This window comes from Mustelus asterias, chromosome 2 (genome assembly GCF_964213995.1).
Source record: "Mustelus asterias chromosome 2, sMusAst1.hap1.1, whole genome shotgun sequence".
Lineage (NCBI taxonomy): Eukaryota > Metazoa > Chordata > Chondrichthyes > Carcharhiniformes > Triakidae > Mustelus > Mustelus asterias.
The window spans coordinates 33234815-33240456 of record NC_135802.1 but is presented as its reverse complement, the minus strand read 5'-3'; the positions used below and the strand labels follow the sequence as shown (position 1 = coordinate 33240456).

Below are 5642 nucleotides of genomic sequence, written 5' to 3'. Positions count from 1 at the left end.
CAGCAAATTCCGGGTGTCCACCAGAATTATTTTAAAAATCAGTTTGGGGATGTGGGCATCACTGGCTAGGCCAGCATTTATTGCCCTTGAGAAGGTGGTGGTGAGCTACCTTCTGGAACCGCTGCAGTCCATGTGGTGTCGTACACCCCCAGAGGGAGTTCCAGGATTTTGACCCAGCGACAGTGAAGGAGCAGCAATATAGTTCCAAGTCAGAATGATGAGTGAGTTGGAGGGGATCCTCCAGGTGGTGGTACCTCCTCTCCCTTCTTGCCCTTTCCACCTCGCCGGAGGAAGGGCCTCTGTCTGAAATGACAATGCTGATTTTTCACCTACTGGATTGCTGAGGTGCTTAACCTGATGAAGCTATGGCCAGTCTGTAAATGCCTCTTTTCGGATAGAAGTTTCCCTCCTTATAGAAAAGTTTGAACAATATGGTCCACAGAGAACGCAATGCAATCCAGAACTGCACAAGAAACGTAAACTCCTACAGCCATACTCCTCGATTCTTCCTCAGCCTGATATCCCGCCCCCATCCTGGGTTCTCCTGCAGCAGGGCCGGGAGTGGAAAATTCCGCCAGCGTGGAGGGCTGGAAAATTCTGGCCTTAGACTCTTGAAATATTAGTGTAGGAACGTTTAATATGTCATCTGAAACCTCTTTGATCACTATGTTAATCGAGGCACAATTAAAATTGCAGTCAAAGCATTTAAAAATAAATGTGTTAACCCCTTAAAATAGCATACAAAAGAATTTTAAATCAAGAGGTTAAGCACTTCTGCTAAAAACCGAACAGCTGAATTTCAAGGCTCTACAGTTTATAAAGAAGGGAAACTTGGTCAAGGTTAGATTCATACCAAGATCCCAGAGAGAAAAGGAGTGTATTAAATTAGTGTAAGTACTCTGAGGCTTCAATAATCTGTAAAAAAAAATGCCCTAGTACCTTTCTGCTGCATGTGAATATTTTATATATGGTTATGAGCCCAGCTGATGTTACTACCGAACTAGTCAGATTCTGGTATGGAATCTGGTTTGATAGATCATAATTTTTACTTTTTGTTTAGGAATATGGAGGGTGGTGACTGAACAGAGTCACAGGGGTCTGCTGATGAACATTTAACAAAAGAATAAAATATTTATTAAACAAGAAAAGATAAAGTTAGTTTGTTTATTAGTGTCACAAGTAGGCCTACATCAATACTGCGATGAAGTTACAGTGAAAATCTCTTAGTCGCCACACTCTGGCAGCTGTTCGGGTACACTGAGGGAGAATTTAGCACAGCCAATGCACCAAACCAGCACATCTTTTGGATTGTAGAGGAAACTAGGACACCTGGAGGAAACCCATGCAGACACGGGAAGAACGTGCAGACTCTGCACAGGCAGTCACACTGCTCCTTCATCCCAACTATCCCTTTATATTTATATACCGATTTGTAAGTATAACACAAGTTACAAAGCTTATCTTATACACTAATATTCTCAGTAAGTACATGTAAATCAATAGGCGACCTGTGGCCAGACACGCCACACTCTGAAACCAAGTGACAGATGCCACCCAAAACGACTTCTCTATGCTTCTCATCAGTCCTATTCAGGCGTGAGCCAACCGGTCTTTCACCGAGGGCTTCCAATCTCCGCTCTCGTTTTAGAATTGTCCCCCAAACGATGTTTTCCCCTGAGATATCTTCACGAAGGATCCACCTCCAGGATTTCAATCTCTCCTTCCACTATTCCTCTGCCCTGCAGTGCCATGTACATTCAAGCTTCACCTTCCACGCAATCTCGCAGATACCCAGCCATGCCATTCGAACGCCATTGATTCACAGGCCATATTCTGGCCATTTTGGATCTCTGACTTCTCGCAAATTGATGTCCCCAGGTCTGCACCTTGTAGTCCTGTCTTTAACGTGGAGCCTCTCTGCTCCTCACTCTCAACTTTACTGAACAGAACCTTTTTTATTCCCAGATTACATTTTTGTTCCTTGACTTCGCAGTCTTCTTGCAACTTTCTTGATTTTTGGGATATTTTCTGTTCTTTAGTTTGGGTTTTTCTCTCTGTAGCCTCTCTTCACGTCCCTGCTCCAACAGTTTCTGCTTCCTTCTGGGCCACCTTCTTCCAACTGAACTCAGACTGCCCTTTGCTGTCTCTTTGGGCCCCTGGTTGCTAGGCAACAGCTCAGATTTTTTTATACTCTGTGTTTGTTTTACAGTTGTAAAAACCTCATTAAAGTGTGGGTAAAGTTTAAACTGAAATTTTTAACCTTCTCTTAACATCCACGTACAGAAGCACAAATTAAGTTTATTTAAAGCTACGTCTTATTCCTAATATCCGCAAAAGCAAATATTTTCAATTGAAAACAATATCTATTTCCTAACAACATGTTACATTCCCATGTGGGCTTGGTGGGTAAACATGGTTTAAGGTTAAAATGACCCATGTAGGCCAGTTTTGATCACCAATCTGTGCTCGGTTAGTTGACTATTGAGGCAGCAGTGGGTGAGACAACTGGCGACGAGGACAAAGGTATTGACAATTCAACCCAAGTTTCTGCTGATATTCTCCTGCTGTAAAATGCACTTGTGTAGACAACAGGCTGAGGTTCTCTGGTTCTGCACTTCTTAGCCTGTAATCTTTCCCTTGTTATGATGACTGGATGGTGGAGAAAATTGTAGGGTGACCGGAATACTAATGGGAAAAACCTAGTCTAAAAGAAGATGCAAAAATGTTTACTCCTGTTGGGTCTTCAGTTGATTGGATTGCCAACATTCGCTGTCTATATCATGCATCAAAAAATGAATTGATTTAGATACCAGGGGTCGATGGAAGAATGATATCTGCCTTGCATGGTGCCTTATGGCAAGATGCTTCACACATAGTGAATTACTTTGAAATAGAAACACTTTTCATAGGATCATAGAATCCCTACATTGCAGAAGGAAGCCATTTGGCCCATCGAGTCTTCATCGATTCTCACCTAAGCTTACCTCATAGCCCCGCTAATCCTCCTAACCTATATATCTTGGGACACTAAGGGGCAATCTTTCATGGCCAATCAACCTAACCTGCGCAGCTTTGGACTGTGGGAGGAAACTGGAGCACCCGGAGGAAGCTCATGCAGACATGGGGAGATAATGAAAATTCCACACTGATAGTGACTCAAGGCTGGAATTGAACCCGTGCCCCTGGCGCTGTGAGGCAGCAGTGCTAACCACTGTGCCACCCTGCTGCCATGAAGGTGAACAGTCATATTGCATATAGCAAGATTCGTCAGACAGCAATGAGATGATCCGCAAGACAATTTCTATCTGGTGTTAGTTAAAGGAGAAATGTTGCTCAGGACACTGCGAGAATTTATTTGATTTCTTTAAATAGTATATGACATCTGTAATGGTCACCTCCTCTGGAACGCCATGCCTGCATTCCAGCACATGTCAACACCCTCAGGATAGGAGGGGGAGAGCAAAGAAGGGAAAACTTAGAAGAAAATATAATCTGACTTCCATTTGCAGTGAATGAATGATGAATATCACCACGACTGATTTTGGGACGGCCAATACATTTCTTGACTAAAAATTGCTTTTAGCATGGAGCTCACATGGGAACAAAAAGGATTCTGTTCCAAATGTCGACTATACTTTATTTCACATTCAGGATGCCAAAATCTCTGTCGGTAAAGGAATATGTTTTCTTGGGCATTTCCCCCAGGTTCTCCCATTAACCCCGCACACAAAAGCCCAAGTCGGAGAAAACTACTGGGAAATTACCTCCTCTGGGGAGTCCTTAATTTCTACAATGTTTCCAAGAGTAATTTTTCAAAAGGATCATTAAAAAGGAAACGTAATGGTTGAAACTGGCAGCGAATGCTGGGTCACTGGACAGGCCAGTCGGCAAGCATTATAAAGTGAGAAAGAACTGGAGCTGTCAACGTTTTGCAAAGCCCAAGAATGAGGCTTTCATTTGTGAATGAGACACACTCAGAAATATAAATATGGTTCAAGAACGGCGTATTGCAGCTGTCACATATATTTCAAGAGGGTCTGGGTTTTAATCTGTGTCTGCTGCCTTGCTAATACAACTGGGGCTTTTCGGACCCATTGATTTTCTTCACTTATTATGAATGTAGATAAGTCTCACCTCCCGGCTCATGGCAAAACAAGGAGATTTCCTACTTTTAGTCATCTTAGATAGGTGGGATCAATTTTCTTTTCTAAATGAACAGTCTCAGCCCTCTGTGTCTCTGCCACAGCTTTTATATTGGTTTTAGTGCTGTGTTAGTGTGTAAAAGCAGCTAGTTAACAACGTTTTAATTTCTAGGAGCACATATCAGAAATTTAAGAGTGCCCAGAAATGGTCCAGAAATCATGTATTGTGTGGACGCTTTGTGGGTGAGGCTTCCTGCCAGTAACTAAACACAACACTGTTTCCATATATTATTCCGTCTGCTAACAAACCTACTTTAGTCTTAGCCTGCCCGCATTGTTTGGATGACCCAGTATTTTTGGCCTTCAAAGACAATGGCGGGATTTTCTGCCCACGCTCGCCCCAAAACCGGAAAATTCTGCCCAAGTTCAACGGACCTTCTTCCGTCGAGTGAAATATTTTTTTTTGTTTATATCCAATTCAATCCAGTCAAAGTCCAATTCAAAGTCTCAGCAAGTGAGATATTCCAGATCCAAGCTGACAAGACAGGGCTCTCACTTCATGTCTTGGGCTTGATCTACATGATCCAAGCTGACTGGAGCAGGCATTGCACCTTCTCCAAGGCTTGATCTCATTTGCATCTTAGCCAAAAGGTCTAGATGCTGCTTTAAAAAATTGCTTCAAATGAAGCCTTAGTATAACCTCATGACTTCAACCAAGTGCAGCACATTGATACTACACTTGATCTTAGCCAAATAGCTGAGAAGCGGTCGAGTAAAAGATACAAAAGTCTGAAGTCATGGACCAACTGACTCAAGGACAGCTTCTTCCCTGCTGCCATCAGACTTTTGAATGGACCTACCTCCTTTAAGTTGATCTTTCTCTACACCCAAGCTATGACTGTGACATTACATTCTGCACTCTCTCCTTTCCTTCTCTATGAACGGTATGCTTTGTCTGTATAGCATGCAAGAAACAATATTTTTCACTGTATACTAATACATATGACAATAATAAATCAAATCAAATCAAATCAATTTTGAAGTCCAGAAAACAAGGCAGGGTGGCAAAGTTGCAAATATCCACCTGTGTGTGAGTAAGGGTCACATTAGGGGCATGTTTATGGGTTTTCAGCTGCACCAGAGGAAGACCTGAAGTTTATCAACACTGAGAAGGGTTAAAATGTTAGGGTAACTGTAATGACCTCAACAAGTCCCGTGAGGCTGGCCTCTTGGTCCACTGTCATTTCCTCCCTCACCCTTACTGCTGTTCCCAAGCAAGATCAGTTTAAATCAACACAGGCCAGCATTGAACCCAGGGGGGTCTTTCCTGAATGGGAATCATTCAGCTTGGTTGATGGGTACACCCCAGCTGTGACTGTAACACTACATTATGCACCCTCTCCTTTCCTTGGCTATGCACGGTATGTTTTGTCTGTATAGCGTGCAAGAAACAATGCTTTTCACTTATACTAATACATGTGACAATAATAAATTGAATAA

The 5642-nt window shown here is 42.6% G+C and overlaps 1 non-coding gene across 1 annotated transcript; it reads right to left on the bottom strand.

Annotated features, from left to right (window-relative positions):
• Positions 1–4712: 4712 nt before the first annotated feature.
• LOC144481788 (U2 spliceosomal RNA) lies at positions 4713–4911 on the bottom strand. Its single transcript, XR_013495779.1, has one exon. It is a non-coding gene; the product is annotated as a U2 spliceosomal RNA (small nuclear RNA).
• Between the last annotated feature and the right edge of the window lie 731 nt (positions 4912–5642).